General features: G+C 47.6%; 1 long non-coding RNA gene and 1 other non-coding gene across 2 annotated transcripts; both read left to right on the plus strand.

Moving 5' to 3' along the window:
• Positions 1 to 5,481: 5,481 nt before the first annotated feature.
• LOC147364231 (U6 spliceosomal RNA) lies at positions 5,482 to 5,585 on the plus strand. Its single transcript, XR_015135654.1, has one exon. It is a non-coding gene; the product is annotated as a U6 spliceosomal RNA (small nuclear RNA).
• A 1,732-nt stretch (positions 5,586 to 7,317) lies between these two features.
• On the plus strand, positions 7,318 to 17,643 carry LOC147364232 (uncharacterized). Its single transcript, XR_015134227.1, has 3 exons — positions 7,318 to 7,640; positions 13,378 to 13,485; positions 13,780 to 17,643. It is a non-coding gene; the product is annotated as an uncharacterized LOC147364232 (long non-coding RNA).
• The last annotated feature ends 410 nt before the right edge of the window (positions 17,644 to 18,053 follow it).

An 18,053-nucleotide genomic window follows, 5' to 3' on the forward strand; every position in this document is an offset into this window, starting at 1 on the left:
AAGTTGTCCTCCCACATCTAAAGTCATTGACGGGCTGGGTCAGCCTCTCTTCCTGGATCAGGGGGGATGTGTCCCTTGGGCAATGTAGTATCAGTGGTGGCCAGCACCCTCGGCCCTCCTCCAGCCTCAGCACACCCTGTGGAATGGAAGGGAAACATGGCTATTGACCAAGGTGCTTAGGCGAGGTTCTCATGATGTGTGTGTATCATCTCATTTAATGCACAACAACATCACCCTTGGAATTAGGCCTTTTTCTCCCCATTTAACAGCTGAGGAAGTTGAGGTTCAAGAAGGATAAACCATTTGTCCCCTTTGGTGCTGCAGATCGTACCCGGCTGGGTCTGCCCCAAGTGTGACCAGTACTTCAGACTCAGAAGACTACAATAGGCCAGTGTGGGGTGGGTCTCAAACTTGTCCCTTGATGGACACCAGTGTCAGGGTCACTGTGACTGGGTCTTTGTTCCAATGTGGAATGCACATGTGTGCGTGTGTATGTGTGTGCATGCACACACACACACCCTGCAGGGTGCCAAAGGAATATGGCTATGTGGTTCTGCTCTGAGTTTCCTAACTCAGAGCATTGGTGTCCTCAGCTTGGCTTGAATTCCTTCTAAGCTGAGAGTTGGCCAGGCCTTAGAAACACAGGGCCGTCCATCACTCAAGTCTCAGGTTTGCTCCTCAGAGAGCCGGAGTTGACCACAACTGCCTTGGCACCGTTCCACTGTGAGGGAGTCACAGAACTGGCATTTAAGTCCGGAGCGGAAAAAACACCCCAGGCTTGTTCGTTTTTTTCTGACAGGTGCTGGAGCCCATGAAAGGTCAGATTCCAGCTCACAGTCACATCCTGGCTTAACCGGCTCCAGGCACACAAAGGCCTGTCTGTCTCACCCAAGTGCAGGGAGCAGGGATCCAGGCCAAGGGCTTAACATGGCTGCCTGATGGCCTGTGCCTGCTGATCCGGCCCTTCACGGGCATGGGCCTAAATGAAGCATTGGGAAGCCCAGCTGCCAAAGATGTGTGAAGCAGGAGAAATGAAGAAGAATGCAGGCTTTTTTCTGATTTGTAATTGCAAGAGATATTAACCCCCCGGCAGCCCATGAATCCATAGCCCACGTCCAGCCTGCTGTGGCTCATTTGTAAAATCCCTGGGACGCTGCTATTTCAAGTTTAAAGCCTTGCGGGGCTGCAAAACAGAGCAACAGTGGTCCCTCCAAGCCCAGCAAGGATGTTGGGAAATGAAGGAGTTTGTTCGCTTCCTTGCTGATGCACCAGGGATCACTTGGAATTGCGGTGTTATTGGAACAGAGGGTGTGTGTTTAAATGCACGTAGCCTCATGCTTTCAACCGGGAGCGTTTGTTTTTGCAGCCTTTATGAAAACATCTCCCAATTCACAATGGCTCCAAGGACCCACATCCTGGATTTTAAGTTCCGCATCAGCAGTGGTAGGCCGAGGTTCTTTAATATGTCTAACTTCTTCAAAAGATGGTCACTTTACCAGCTCTCCCAACCTCTCTAGTTGTGTATTCCTTCCCCTCTCCCTCCCCCACCTTCCTCATAACTTTACACCAAACTGGTGCTGACAGGAAGCCAGAAGTTACAGTGGCTACTGCACACCACCCTATAAAGAAACCTGGGAGATGTTGCTCTTAGAAGTTCATTTGAAATCTTCTGTCAAATAGCAAGCTCGGAGTACCAATAAAATTATTTTGATCAAGAATAAAAAAGAGAATAAACCTTCTTATGGAATAAAAAACAGTTGCCCTCCTTGGGATAAATTTTCCCTCCTGGTTTTGAGAATCTCAACCCAACAAGAAACCTTCTCAGTAAAACAAGCTGAAGTCTAGAAATGGGGGCCCTAGCTGTGTCACAGAGTTGTCACAGAGTTATTCTGGGTCAAAATGTGTTCATACTCATTCTGTGCAGGAGCCCCAGCTTTCTAAGGGGTGAACAGCAAGACACTGACTCCAGATCTCTTCCTTTGTCAATGCTTCCTCCCCATGTGTCCTGAATATGTCCCTAGTCCCTTAAAAGCCCTGTACCTGCCACAGTCAGTTGGTAAGATTCCATCCCATACACTCAAGCGGTGGTTTGACTAAAAGAACACTTGCTGGGAGCCTCTGTGAAAAGCTGAGGTGTCCTTGGGGCTTGTCCCACAGCCACTATGTAACTGAGTCTCCTCATTTCTCACCGGAGAACAGAAACACTTACAACCTTAATAAGCGTATTGGTGGCCACACAGACCATGTGCACACACTGTGCTCAGCTCTTTTCTGACAAGGTCGTATGATCTCCCTACCAGTCTATGAAGCAGGTATGACTCACCCCATTTTGCAGAAAAAGAGTCTGTGGTTTGGAGAGGTACCCTGATATAGTAGACTGCTGCTGCTGCTGCTAAGTCGATTCAGTCGTGTCCGACTCTGTGCGACCCCATAGACGGCAGCCCACCAGGCTCCCCCGTCCCTGGGATTCTCCAGGCAAGAACACTGGAGTGGGTTGCCATTTCCTTCTCCAATGCACGAAAGTGAAAAGTGAAAGGGAAGTCGCTCAGTCGTGTCTGACTCTTTGCGTCCCCATGGACTGCAGCCCACCAGGCTCTTCCGTCCATGGGATTTTCCAGGCAAGAGTACTCGAGTGGGGTGCCATTGCCTTCTCCGTGATATGGTAGAATCAGCATACAAACTCACATCAAGCTGGCGTGAAAGATTGTGCTCTTAGCTACTAGGCTTCAATGCCTCTCATCCTGAACATAGCTATTAGGAATCAGTAACCCCTAATAATCTTTTTGGAAAACAGTAGAAAATTTTTACTTCAGTCAAAATAATTATCAATTATTGGGCCTTGTATAGACACCGGGCACAGTGAGGAGCTTTGTGTAAGTCTCTTATAACATTCCTGCAAGGTAGCTAATGTGTCCCCATTTGATATGTCGATGGCTTGATAGAAATGCAAGACAAGGAAAAACCCTGAGCTTGATCCCAGAGTGAGAGGACCTTGGCAGCGTAGCTGGACTACGTACAGTATGAATCCAGCAGCACTGAAACAACTTACTGCTGCATCGCTGTTATTTATTATTATCAGAGATAATAACTGGCGTTCATAGAGATGAACGCCACATGTTTTAGGGTTCCCTTCCTGGTGGGTTTGCGTTCGCACTCTGAGGATGTCAGCATTCCAAAAATGTGATTCCTGTGATTTCCCAGACTGCCTGGGGCTCCACACGGATGTGTGTGCATGTGTGGGTGCCTGTGTGTTTGCACACACCCGCCATGTGTGTCTGTCACACTGCAGGGAGCTTTTCCTCATTTAAACAGCCAATTAAAACCCACTTTGGCACTTAACGCATGTCACTGCTGCTCGGCACCCAGCTGCCTTCCCAGCAGGCCTTTAATTTGATAAAGAGCTTCTAATAACGACTAGCAGAGGCCCAGTAAGTTCATTAAACCTTGTCCTTTATTTTGCTTCCAAGGTGTGCCCTCCTTGTAAAAGGCCCAGGGTCTGTGTTTTTGCAAATGACTTTAGACAATGTTCCATGCTCCAATGAGAAAAGTATGTCTGTCATGTCCTGGCAAGTTACACTTCAAGTCTCAATTTCAGCATCATGTCAGGCTTTCACGGAGGCCAGAAGCAGATGGAAAAAACCTCTGCACCCAGTTGCATGGGAGCCAGAGTTAGCAATGGAAGATGCGTTTCCTCTGAGAGTATAATGCTGAAAGACGACCTGGCTGTCATATCGAACTCCACTTATCCCGTTTCTTTAAAGTAATCTGAGAGCCCAGATGGGTTGTATACACAGAAGAGGAGGTTCCTGGGAGTTCACTAGCTTAATGAAGCCCGTATGTTTGACTCATGTAATAAGTATTTAATCATGCTGATGAAATTCATTTAAACCTCAACCGCACAAGCTGGTGCTGGAGCCCTAGTAATGTCCTACATCACCTGAGCTAACGCTGCTGGAGCAAGATATGCGAGACAGAAAGTTGGTGACATTTCACATGGTAAATGGGCTTTGGATGGTGGTGCAGGGGAGAGAGAATGAGCTGTGAGACGCTGACTTTGAGCTCCACTGCTGCGGAGTCCTTGAAGTTCTGCTCCGCAGTCACCCCTGGTGCGGTGCTACAGGCTGAGTAATAACTCATGTGTCTTCTCTGCCGAGATTCTGAGTGATCAGTGCAGAGAAGATACATCAGTTCGGAAGCTTTCTACTGCTAGTAACAGAAATCGCAGCCCACAGAGATTCAACAACCTGGAATATTTTGGAATGCACAGAACTAGAAGTCCTGAAACACAGTGCTTTCAGCAGCTTCATCACATCACCGAGGACCTGAGTCCCTTCCCTGTCTCTGTTCTAAAATCCATGATGTATGAGTTGTCCTCAGGCCAGCTGCCTTCACAACCACAAGATGCCTGTCAGTACTAACTGCAGTGGAGTATGAATTACTGCAGTGAAATAAGAGAAGCAACCCCTTCCTTTATTGATAAAGAAAACTTTTCTTAAAGCACTCAGTACTGCCCCAGAATATTTTTTGGTCACAAGCCAATTACTACAGAGAGATGGCATCACCATGATTGACTTTGACCCATGGTCCCTGGGTGGCCATAGGGCAGCTCATATCAGCTCAAAAGAGCTGACAGCACACGTCTCTCCCCACACCCTCCATTTGGTGATCTCCTGTTGGTAGCCTGAGACTGTCCGTGGTGGGCATATTTACACCACAGGAACTGGCAAACATGATACAGGGTTTTTCTTTTCCCTAAAGAGCCATCTTGAAGATAAACATCTAGCAAAAGGGATAAACATTATTGCAAAAGGGTCCCCTTCCTTCAGGCTGAATGCCAGAACAAAACTGGGGTTCTTTTAGCTAGGAAGAAAAATAGGGAGGTGGACTCAGAACAAAAATCAATATGATCTGAGGAGGGCTCTGATGCTTGCTCATTCTCTTTGGAAAACACAGCACTGGGGGTCTGAGTAAGACTAAAAAAACTCATAAATAGGGGAATCCAAGTGACTTTAAAAATATTCCAAAAGAACCTGCCTGGGTAGGAAACACTTGTTTTTGTCAGTTGACCTCATTTTCCTGCCAAAATTGAAAACTTCTCTACCAACGCTCTTGGTTTCCTTTTAGCTAAAATGGCTCCCTACACTTAATGTATTTCACAGTCACCTGGGAGAATCTGCTGAAACTGCAGGGGCCCAGGTGGTTTCCCTCACAATCTGGTTCAGTGGGTCTGGTGTGGGGACCAGGAAGCTGCACTTTAACAGCATTCTCCTCCTCAGTGACTCCGACACAAGTTATCCGAAATGCATTTCCATGGAAAAAAAAAAACAAACATCCCTTGATAATCTAACTCAGAGTTTGGTAAACTATAGCCCTTGAGCCTAGAAATGTTTTTGTAGTCTTAAATGATTTTGAAAGTCAAAAGAATACTGTTTTGTGAATACCGTTCTGTGAATACTGTTCTGTGATGTTAAAATCATGTGAGTGCTCGCTTTGGCAGCACATACACTAAAATTGGAACGATACAGAGATTAGCATGGCCCCTGCACAAGGATGACATGCCAATTCACAAAACGGTCCATATTTTTACATATGTATACCTGTGACTGATTCATGTCGATGTGTGGCAGAGGCCAACACAATACTTAAAGTAATTATCCCCCAATTAAAAAAAAAGAGGGAAAAATTCTGTTTGAAATAATTAAAAAATGATATGAAATTCAAATTTCAATGTCCACAATAAAGATTTATTGGAACATGGCCTCACATCTGTTGCCTGTGGCTGCCCTCACACTATAATGGCAGAGTTGAACAGTAATGACAGAGACAATATGGCCCAAATAAAGCCTAAAATATCTACTCTCTGGCCCTTCAGAAAAAACAGTTTGCTAACTCTTGGTCTAATATGTTCCATTCAATGAAGAACCAATGCAATCGGAAAGACAATTCCCTAGTAGATGGGTTTCCAGCTGATTAAAACCTGGAGCACATCCAGATAACCAGCACTTCTGTTCCCCAGAGCACTCCAACCCATGGGGAGTCCCCTTACCCTGGTACATAATAATAACAATGATCATTATGACTTACATTATATAGAAAATTATGATTTGCAAATCATACTGACATGCAGTCTCCAACATCACATGGTAGGTATTATTACTATTATCTTTGTTTTACAAAGATATAAAGCAATAAGATCATGAGTATCATGAAGAAGAATTTGGACTCCACCCTTTGTATCCTCATCCTATCCATGATCCAGTCATTAAAACAAAGTTGTAGATATTTATTCATAAAGAAATATGGTCAAAATGCATTATGAAATTTAAAGAAAAATAGGCTTTCAAATTGTGATGCTGGAGAAGACTTTTGAGAGTCCCTTGGACTGCAAGGAGATCAAACCAATCAATCCTAAAGGAAATCAACCCTGAATATTCATTGGAAGGACTGATGCTGAAGCTCCAATACTTTGGCCACCTGATGCAAAGAGCCAACTCTTTAGAAAAGATCCTGATGCTGGGAAAGACTGAAGGTGAAAGGAGAAGCGGGTAGCAGAGGATGAAATGATGAGATAGCATCACTATCTCAATGGACATGAACTTGAGCAAACTCCAGGAAATAGTGGAGGACAGGGAAGCCTGGTGTACTGCAGTCCACAGGGTAACAAAGAGTTGGACACAACTTAGTGACTGAACAACAACAACAAAAGGGGAAGGCAGGGAGGGATAAATTAAGAGTATAGGATTAACAGATACACACCACTATACCTAAAATAGATGAACAACAAGGATTTACTGTATAGCACAGGGAACTATATTCAAACTCTTGTATAACCTATAATGAAAAATAATCAAATATGTATATATGTGCATATATATATATATATATAAACCAAACCACTTTGATGTATACCTGAAACACCGTAAAGCAAGTGCACTCCACTTTAATTTTTTAAAAAATAGGCTACAGAAGAGCCATATATCACTTATGGGAAAATATCACTAGAATATAACAGAGTCAGATCATCTGTGCTCAGATCCTAGCTCTGACACTTCCTGGTTATGTGACTGCTATGAACTGAATACTTGTGTCCAAATATTCTGTCTCAAATCCAGATGTTGGAGCCCTAATCTCCAGGGCAATGCTGTTTGGAGGTGGGGCCTTTGGCAAGTAATTAGGATTAGATGAGGTCATGAGGGTGGGGACCTCCTAGGGAGATTAATGCCCTTACAAAGAGAGAAAGAGACATGATATCTCTCTCTCCCTCTCTCTGCCACGTGAGGATAGGGTAAAAAGGCAGCCATCTGCACACCAGGAAGTAGGCTCTCACCAGATACTGGGTCTACCTGCACCTTAATCTTGGACTTTGCAGCCTCCAGAACTGCAAAAAATCTTTATTGTTTAAGCCATTCAGTTTACGGTATTTTGTTAGAGCAGCTCAAGCAGACGTGACCTTGGGAAAGTCACATAAACTCTGGAAGCCTCACTTTCCCCATCTGCAAAATGAGTATAATAAGAATATATACTTCATGTGGCTACCACGAGGACTGAATGAGAAAACCTGTACATGGTAGGGAGAAAAATGGTGCCCCCAAGATGTCTGGGTCTTTGGAAGTCTACGCTCAAGGTTTCACCCCAACCAGGTAAGTCCAGGAGGAGCTGAGAGGTGCCCTTCCCCCTGCCATCTCCAGGAGCAGAGGAAACCAAAGCAGCTGGTGGCTGCCTTAGAATCGTCCTGGGAGTCAGAGGGTAGGTGGTATTTCTGCTTTGTCTCAAGTTATATTTTGGAAATTTACTTGCTTTATCTGAATATCCTAGATTTAACTATTGTTTGGAATTTTGACTAATTTACCTAGTGCTTCTTAAATATATGAATTCCTAATAACCCTCATGGAAAGCAGTATAATTTCTTTATTAAGCACATGAGCAGTGGAGTCATGTAGAATTCTTGGCTCTCCCAATTACTAGTTGTGTGATAATTATTTCTCAGGAAGTTCAGTTTCTTCATCTGTGAAAGTTGCGAAAAAAGGGATTCCTGACAAGTTGTTGAGAGGATTCAGTGAGATGATGTAAAGTACTTAGCATAGTCCCTGAGAGGCAGTGAGTGCTCCAAAGTGGTATCATACATTACTAATTCCCCGCAATACGCCTTCAGGCTTCCCAGATGGTGCAGTGGTAAAGAACCTGCCTGCCAATACAGGAGATGCAAGAGATGTGGGTTCAGTCTTTGGGTCGGGAAGATTTCCTAGAGGAGGGCATGGCAACCCACTCCAGTATTCTTGGCTGGAGAATTCCATGGAGAGAGGAGCCTGGCAGGCTATAGTCCATGGGGTCACAAAAGAATAGGACATGACTGAACACACACACACACACACACAATATGCCATCATCCTGAGAGCAGGGACTCCTGGATCAAGCACTGTGGGCACCTTCCCCACATCCCAGAGTCTCCAGCCCACAGTTTGTTTGGCTCTGCTGATGAAAGGAATACAGGCAGGCCCCTCAAGGCTGGGGAGGCCACCAGAAACCAGAGGGAAGGCAGCTACATGCAGCAGCCTGGTGCACTTGGAGAAGCAGCCCTGGCACCCCACCCCACCCCCCACCTTGAGACCGGACATGTCCTGCTACTGCCTGCCACCTTTGGAGCTGAAAGCCAACTGGGCTGGCTTACGTCAGCTCTCCTGAGCAGAACACAGAGGCACTGCCACAGGGTGAGCACGAGAGCCATGGTGCTGGACTGTCTACGCGTGCTTCCACTCGCCAGTGCACAGCAGAGAGAAAAGGATCTGATCTCACTGAATGGCTGCTCTTGCTTTTTGCTTGTGATTTCCTGCAGACACCAGCCTCTACCTGGTAAATGCCCAAATACCCCCTGTAGGTTCAAGAAAGTTATGATTCTTTGCCAAGGAACTATGGCCTTCAAGGGCTTCCCAGGTGGCTCAGCAATAAAGAACCCACCTGCAATGCAGAAGACAAAAGATTAATCCCTGGGTCAGGAAGATCCCCTGGAGGAGGGCATGGCAACCCACTCCAGTATTCTTGCCTGGAGAATCCCATGGACAGAGGAGCCTGGTGGGCTACAGTCCATGGGATCCCAAAGAGTCAGACACGACTGAAGGGACTGAGCATGCATGCATGGTCTTCAAAGCTGGCGACACTGCGAGGTACTCCCCCACCTCCCTCCCACTCTGTCTTGACTGTGCCTCTCCATGTTCTGGATCCCAAGGATGCCACTGCCTTGATAGAACCCAAGAGCAATGCAAGAGTGCCATTTTCCCGTTCTCCTGTGACTGCTTGGAATAAAGGCATGATTTGGAAGAAGTTCAAGACCCACTCACTGCACAGCACAAACAGGGCAGGTTCAGGGTATCAGCTGCTCAAGGGCAGCACTGACAGGGAAACTGTTACGACTGCTCAACTCTCGTGGAAGGAAATTCAGACACTTTGGTTCTTCATGCCAAGAAATCAAGCTAAGATTTATGGATTCTTATAGATGGAGGGGTTTTCCTGGTGGCTCAGACAGTAAAGGATCTGCCTGCAACGTGGGAGGCCAGGGTTCAATCCCTGAATCGGGAAGATCCCCCAGGAGAAGGAACTGGCACTCCAGTAAGCTTGCATGGATAGGGGAGCCTAGTGGGCTACAGTCCACGGGGTCACGAAGAGTTGGACATGACTGAACAACTAACACACACAGATGGGGGAGGGAAAGAGAGAAAGAAGGACAGAAAGAAAACCCAACCTCACAGTCTTGAGCCAGGCCTGCTACAGGTGGGAAGTGGATCCTGGCAACCGACAAAGCCATAGAAAGAACACGATGGCTGGTGCCCGGGCACCACACAAAGAGCTGAAGAAATGCCAGCGAAATGGATGTGGCTGCCGATCAACAGCCATCATCCCCCAACAGCAGGTGCAGAGAGGATATGGGCCAATGGAACCTCTTTTTGTCATCACACGCAATAGGACCACAGGGTATGAAACCTGTTTGTCCTGGAGGGTGCAGAAAGAGCAGAAGGAAAAAGTGACTGGTGCCCTCGGGATCCATAAATCACTGGAACTGAGAGACCATGCCTGGGGAAGTTGGAGACTCTACTTGGCACAGTGCTGGTGGTGAGCCTGGAGGTCATAAATCACCGGGCTCTGCCAACCACAGCCTCTCCCCGTGGCCCCGTACAAAAGTGGTGGTGGTTTTGCTGGCTCTGGGGCAGGTGTCTGCCAGCTGATGGGATGCAGCCCTTGGGTGTGATGGGGGAGAGAGCTGAGTGGCTAGCTGTCCCTGGGAACTTGGCCTGATGGCCTGGAAGAGTTGGAATGTCCTTGGCCAGCTCTTTGTAAGCAGTCAGAGGCGATCAGGAGATGAGTCTCATGATCAGATGACTTGGGCTTGCCGGGGTATTTTTCCCAGGTTTCGGAATCATCTGAGGTCACTTGAGTGTCCTTGTCGTCCTTGTTGGGTCCCTCAAGTATACCTCCCTGAGTTCTAATTGTTCAGCTGTGCTGCATTTGTTTAACTCGTGCGCTGAATTCAATGGGCTTGCCAAAGAGGTCGATGTGTCAAAACAGACTTTTAATAGTTTACCTCGCCCCACGCATCAGTTAGTGGCTGTACACAAAAAGGGACAGACTGCCAACAGTGGTCGTGCCCCTCCCTACCCTCCCAGATGGGCTACGTGTATCCCTGCTCGTACACCTGTGACGGTCCTGCCATCTGGCAAACACTTAACAATGCTTCAAGGCCCTACTCAAATGTCCTGTCTCTGGGAAACCTTACATGACATCTCCCCCATCACACACTAGAGGATTCACAAGAGTCCTTTTTTCCTTCACTTGCTTCATAAATGATTCTTGAGCCCCTACTATGTGCCAGATGCTGTTCACACGAGAGAAAATAGGATGGATGCAGCCTCTGTTGGAGCTTATTCTGTTGTGGATTTAAGAGTTAATAACGTTTAAATAAATGAAATAGTCACACCTGGTAAGTGCTTTAAAGGAAATAAACAAGAAGCCTAAAGCAAATGAGAAGGAATAAAATGGAGAAGTTGCCATAGGCTAGGCAATGAAGAAGGTCTCTGTGAGGAATGATAGTGGAAGCTGGAAGATGAAGAGGGGTCAGCAGGGGACGAGGTGTGCAGAGAAGGCTGGTGAACAAGGACAGAGGCCCTGCAACAGAAAAGAGTGAGGCGAAGAGCACACAGGACCAGGAGTCATACGATGGAGGCGGGCAGTGCGTGCTCGGGGGCCTTCAATCACGTGGTATTTCACCCTTTCTTGGCAGGTGTTCTGCTCCACGGTTACCACTGGTTTATTTCCCTGTCTTCCAAGCTGAGTGAGGGCCCTTCAATGGCAGGGCTGTGTCTTGCTCATGATTATATCTTTGGCACTACCACATTCAAGGTATCATGGATGGATGAGATGGGCAGTTGGGCCTTGACCACCTGAGTAGGTTTCACACCTGTCTACCCTTCCCCCTCCCTCCCCTTCCAAGGGTGAGGAAGAAGCCCGCCAAGTGGCCGAAGTACCTGACCTGGCCTTCGTCCTGAGATGACCTTGGCACCTGAGACAGAGAATCCACAGCCCTGGAACTTCTGCAGGCTCCGAGAGCCTTTCCAGCTGCTGGCGGCGCCAAAGGTTCTCAGCAAGACTCCTTTTATGGACTCATCCCTGCCTTGAATGCATGCCTGAACTTCGTGATCAGTTTCTGCCTATTGTTTCAGAATTGTTCTATATGATATCTGGTAAAAATGAAGCAAGTAATATATGCACATCAACACACAATCTGATTGTGGCAGCAGGTCTTCCCAGGTGATGCAGTGGTAAAGATGAGGATTTTTGATCACAGGGATGCTTTTCTGTTCCAGTTCAACACATGCTCCCATGCCAAGCATAGGGATGTCAAGAAGAAGAATTTAGCCCCTGCCTTCAGGAATTTACAGGCTAGTTAGGGAAAAAAAGACTCGCAAACAAGTAAATACCAGAAAATGTGTTAATTGCTATGCTGTGAGCATCAGTTCAGTTACAGATAAGGGGATCAGTTTTACCTGGGGTGGAAAGAGATGGTAGGGGGCACTGAAAAGGCTACCATTTGGGAGAAAGTACACATTGACCAGGCTGCCAAGCAAGGACACTGCAGGCAGAAGGAGCAAAATGAGCAAGGAGCAAGGAGGTCAGAAAGGGTACACTGTACTCACTGTGAGTGAATCTGGCTAGGTTTGATAGCTGGAGGCTGGGGGAGAGAGGAGCGGGGCAGAGGAGGGTTAGAGGGAGATTTGTGTGCTGGGTTGAAGAACTTGGATTTTATCCTGTTGGCACAGAGAGCCCCTGAAGAGCTTTAAGTAGGACAGAAGGTAGAGAGGTCATACTCACACTGGGGAAAAACTGCTGGGGTGGCAGTGTGGAAATTGGATGGGAGGAGATCAAGCCAGGAGACCAAGAAATCAGTTCAGGCACAAGTGAGAGTTCTCACTGGGTTGTAGCCAAGGACCGAAAGAGAAGGAAGATTCTGGAGGAGCTGGAATTCCTAGACCTGAATGCTGCTTCAGAGATGGGGAAGGAGTTGGGATCCCAGAGTTCCCTGGGGGAGGAAGATGGCACTGAGGTGGAATGCAAGGAGAGGAATCGATTTGGCGGGAAATTCATCCTGTTTTGGACAGCTTCAGTTTGATGTACTCAGTATCAGTTAGACTTGAGCAACTGGGGTTCCTGCCTTCAACCCTACCCTTTAAGGGCCCGATTTTCACCTTCCTGGGTCACACCACTTTCATGAGGCAATGAAAAGTCTGTGTGACCACGAGGATGTGTCCACCTAGATCCAGTGACACCCACCCCACAACCCGCCACCTCTAGGCTTGTTCTAGGGAACTGGAACCTGGAAATTCCAGGTCCAAATGGCCTCAGCCTGTGCGCTCTTCCCAGGTCTGACCTCCAAAGGGTAGCCCATGTGCACACTCCTGGCCCCAGGCAGTGGCCAAGTGGTGGTGTTTTGGTGGGATGGAGAGCCAGAGCTAGGGCTGGGGTGTCTATACAGTGTGTGTATATGGAGGACCCTCATTGTGTGGACAGAGGTGGGTTTGCCAGAGAAGGACTCTCCATTTCTCCCCCATAAATGCCAGGAACAGAGCTGGAGGTGACCTGTGAAGTTGTTTTCCTGTTTGTTTTTTTTTAATGTGGATCATTTTTAAAGTCTTTATTGAATCTGTTACAATATTGTTCCTGTTTTAACTTTTGGATTTTTAGGCGTGAGGCATATAGGATCTTAGATCCCCAACCAGGGATCGAACCGGCACTCCCTGCAGTAGAAGGTGAAATCCTAAGAATTAGACCACATGGGAAGGCCCCTGGGGTTGTTTCCTTACTGTTCTGAAATTTCTTTTCTGCACTTCCCAGGTGGCCCTACAGGTGAAGAACCTGCCTGCCAATACAGGAGATATGAGATGTGGTTTCGATTCCTGAGTTGGGAAGATCTCCTGGAGGAGGAACGGCAACCCACTCCCAGTATCCTTGCCTGGAGAGAGGAGCCTGGTGGGCTACAGCCCATAGTGTTGCAGAGAGTCAAACATGACTAAAGCAACTTAACACGCACAACCCCACCTCTGAACAAAGAACAGTGAAGAGGGGATTGCATGAGTTTGTGCAACTCCTGTGTCTCCAGAGAGACAAAGACACACCTAGATGCCCAACAGGTGGCATAAAAGACAAAGAGAGGGTCCCTGCTCCTTCCAGCCTGTGATCCTAACCCAGGCTTCTCTGCAGAGTCTTTTTTTTGTTTGTTTCTTTAACAGAAACCAGTGGGTCCCTCCCAGCCCTCTGCTCCGATAACAGTCCTGTGTCTTCTCCTGGGGAGCGGCCGTCAGGATGATCTTCTGTGTTTGGCCACTTCATCAACTCATCGTCTTTTTAATAACCACATGGGAAAGCATATTCTTTCACATTTGCCTCTTCATGTCTCCTTCCTCCAGCAATTTCTTCTCTCTCTCCTTCTGTCTCTGAAACCTTATTATTGGTGCTTTACAGAACACACTGAGCTATAGATTGCCTAAAGAGCATGCTCTGTAAACACACATGGCCCTCTCTCTGAATCGTCCAGATCTGGTCCAGCTGTACAACATCACCTGTCCAGCTTTTTACTTGTGCACAGCCCAGCAGGTTTGTGATGTGGGACCCAGCTTCAAAGCTACTCTGTTAGCAGCCAGGAGCTCCATGGGCACAGTTCACCTTAGATCACCGTGAAGAACCGGAGCAGCCCAGGTCAATGGCCCAGGCCCAGGCCCCTGGCAAGGCGAGCAGAGCCCTGCTGCAGCCTAAGGGAGGGGCAGGGGGTGACTTCAGGCCGTAAGGAGCTGCCTGACATCTGTGTCCCTAGGGTGTTTCATAAGCCCAGCCAGCTCCTCAGCATTGTTTCAGGGGAAGATGGGCTCCTGTCGCTTTATCACCCCATCACTTTCCCTGGAAATAACTCTTGTCCTGGTGGGAACCTTGTTCCACATGAAGGTGTGGAGATGATGCACTTATCAAAAAAAGTCAACTCTGGCCTAAAAGAAAATGGTGCATGGTCTGCCTTCCACAAGAGCCCTTTGCAGTTCCTTTTAATTAGCTGACGCTGTGCTCCCCTCAGGTGCAGAGAGCCTGGATCCCTCTGTCAACAGCTCTATCTATAGCGGCCCAGGGCCGAGCCCAGCCTTCACCCCAGGCCCCTCTGCCTGCACAGCGCTCACTGACCCCGGGGCTCAGCTGTGAGAATCAATCATCTCCTTCCAGAACTCATCATTCAGCAGCTGCAGGGCCTCAGCTATTTTTATCGCCCCAGGAAGCCGGCAGCCAAGGACGTGCCTAGCTACCTTTGCGGGAGGTGCTGCTGCAGAAAGGAGCTGCGGGTTGTCAGGGCAGCTGAGCCTCTGCCTCAAGGTTAAATCCAAAGGGCCTGACCTGGAACAGAAGAGCACTTGACCCTCCTCTGCTCTGCAACAGCAAGGTGGGGATGGTCCGGGGACACTGCCGAAGGACTTGGGGCAGGAGGGGGACAAGCATATGCCTGGGCTCAACAGGGGTATCAGAGATCACAGCATCTCTGGCAGCTGGCCTCCATGACCTGCATGGTCCTAGACAACAACCAACACTTCTGGGGCACTTTCTGTGTGTCAAGCCCTGTACTGAGCCTGGCAATTCAGGGTCTGCCCCCAGGGCTGTCCAGGGTCTAGAGAGGCTGAATCACTCAGAGCAGCACAAAACCCAGTCTGCCCATTACCCTCATCCCTTTGCCAGCCTGAGTTTACAACTCTCTTCCTGCTTGGCTCCCAGCAGAGGAACCTGTATGGTGGGCGTTAAGAGCAGGGTGACACAAAGCATTTTATATTTGTAAAGGTTCATCTGATACCCTAAACAAGCCCCTTCAGCACAGTCCTCTGAGGTAAGTCAGTATTTTTAGTCTGTTTAAAAATAGTCTGGATGGCCAGTGTCTCAGCTGCCTGTATACACGTGTGCTCTGCTAAGTGGGAAAAGTGCAACTTAGCCACTGTCCTAATCGTGAAGGGGGGAAGGGCTCAGATTCCCCAGATCTCTCTCACCTCCAGAAAGGAAAGGGGTGTGGGAAGGAAAGATGAGCTCCAAGGCTCTGTTTGTTGGCAGCCCTCTGACCTCAGAGGAAGGGAAAGCAGGGCCCTTGAAACACTCTCCGCGAAGGATGGGCAATGAGGGAGCTGATGCTCTTGATCATGTTCAAGCTCCAATGAGGGAGAAAGAAATGAGTTTGGTGGGTCTAGACTTTGTTCCCCACTGAGCCAGGGAGACAGTGGAGTGCCCAATGCCTTCCTTCTCTGTTCAGGAATGGCTGGGAGACCTGGCCAAAGGCAGCATACCCAAGGTAGACAAGGAGCTGCCCAGGGAATGTTACCTCTCTAAGGGCAGGGGGCAGGGGGCAGGGGCAAGGGCCTGCTTGGGTTACCCGAGGCAGTGGGTGTCCTTGCCTGGGTGAGGCAGTGGCACTAGAGGTCCTGAGAGGTTTGTGGACCCACGTCAGGGTCCTGGAGTCCAGCCAGGCCAAGAACTCCCTTCATGCCTCAGGCTCTCTGAGGCGCTGAGTGACCAGACATTTTGCTGCCCTGAAATAGTCTCTAACACAGCCAGTGCCAAATTAGCAAATCATTTAAAGAATCATGTTACTTGACACTCTCCTTTATAGCTGGGGAGTATGCAAATTGACCTAACCTTTCTGGAGGACAATCTGGCAATTAGTATTAGACCTTAAGAATATTCACACCCCTTTGAGCTCATTACTTCTGCTTTATAAATTTCCCCAAAGCAAAGACTGCCCAACTATAGCAGACTAGTGAAATGAATGCAACTATTCAATGAAGTACTGTGTCATTAAGGGTTTAGTGACAGAGAAAGTGCTAAAAATGTAATGGTCAATTTTAAAAGGCAGAATAAAGATGTATATAGAGTATGATCTCAAGATTTTTGTTATTCTAACAGTTACTGGAAGAAGAAAGGTCCTTGTTTAAGAAAATTCATTCACAAATCCCTTGTATTAGGAAAGAGAACTTGAGGGTCTGGTGTTGAAAGGTGCAGACCAACAGGAGGTTTGGGGGGCTATGTTGGCTTGTGGGGGAGAAGGGGGTATGGAACCAAAGGTGGAGGAGAGAGCTGAAGATATGAGTCCCAGATCCCCAGAGTCAGACATTCCCCAAGGGGGGCGGGAGGGTGGTGTTGGGCTGCCTGCAGGGCACAAAGATGCCTGGCCCTCCATTTGTAGGCGCTACTATGGCTGCAAGCTAAACTCTAACTCTGCCCCACCTGCCATTTTCAGTAAAGTCCGTTTTAACAATAAACGCTTTGTGTGAGTGGACATTTGGGATGGAAATCCAAAGAAAGACTTAGTATTCATCTAGGTTCATGAAATGCAGAACAACGCAATTAAAATGGCTGTAGAAACAGACGCTTGGAGACTGAGGTGATCCAGAGGACATGAGACTCCTGGAATTTCCAGAACACTAGGAAAGACTTCGGGCTTCTGAAGAACATGCAGCAGGCTTGAGCCTCGTCAGAAACAAGAAGGGCTGGGAAATCCTTGTTGATGTCTGACTGCATGTAGATGTGCATATTCACGCACACACACAGGACTGAAAGAAGCAGGACCAGCATTGCAACAGTAGTTACTCTCGAGTACAGGGATTATGATGACATTTACTTTCTTTTTTATATGGTTTAGAATTTTCCAACTCTGGTATAATAAATGTATATTTTGTAACTAAAAAAATGTAGATACAAAGCACCGCCAGTGCATATGGCATGTGGAGTGTTTGTATTTCTCTGTGGGTGCTCTGCCCTTGGGCTGATGAGAAGCCAGGAGGACCCAGACCCAGATCCTGCCACAGACACCAACTCCCCCCGGAACTCCGTGAAGTGCTGCGGGGGGCGGGCAGAGCCCACTAAAGCCCCCATGCTGGAGCTCTGGGATGCGCCAGACGTGTTCCAGTCTCGGCCACAGCTCACATCATCAGGTCTGTGAAAGGGAACCTATTTCCCTGCAAATTGAGGCACAGTTACCACTGTTGGAAGGATATAATCAACCATGTCTCCTGGTGTCTCTGCCTTCCTTTGATCTCTGTTTATATGTATCTTCTAAAAGCTTGCGAGTAAAATATTCCACACTGATTTTTGACTTTGAATTTTTCTTCTCCTTATAATAGATGAGAAGCCTAAACTGCTGGATTAGTTCTCTTTTCTCTGTTCTTTTATTAAAGGGAAACTGCAGATAGTAAATGGAGATGAAAAGACAACAACCCATATGCTCACTGTACCTTTGGGTGGACAAGGCAACTATTTCTGTCTCAGATGATAATATGTTTACACCATCACACTTAGAACTTCTCTATCATTTCCTGTGTGGGGATGCAGAAATGCTTCATTGTCCAACCATTAATTCTCAAACCACTCTGAGGAAAAAAGAGAGGAAGCTGGAGGAAATTAATTGCAGTGTCCTTTCTTTGGATGGCACCCTCAAACTTTTTTGACTATGGCCAACTTAGACCTGGCAGAAGTCCCCACAGCCCCTCTGCCTGTTC

The sequence above is a fragment of the Bos grunniens genome, chromosome 10 (genome assembly GCF_055505025.1).
Source record: "Bos grunniens cultivar Pamir isolate PY7600 chromosome 10, Bosgru_T2T1.0, whole genome shotgun sequence".
NCBI classification, from domain to species: Eukaryota; Metazoa; Chordata; class Mammalia; order Artiodactyla; family Bovidae; genus Bos; species Bos grunniens.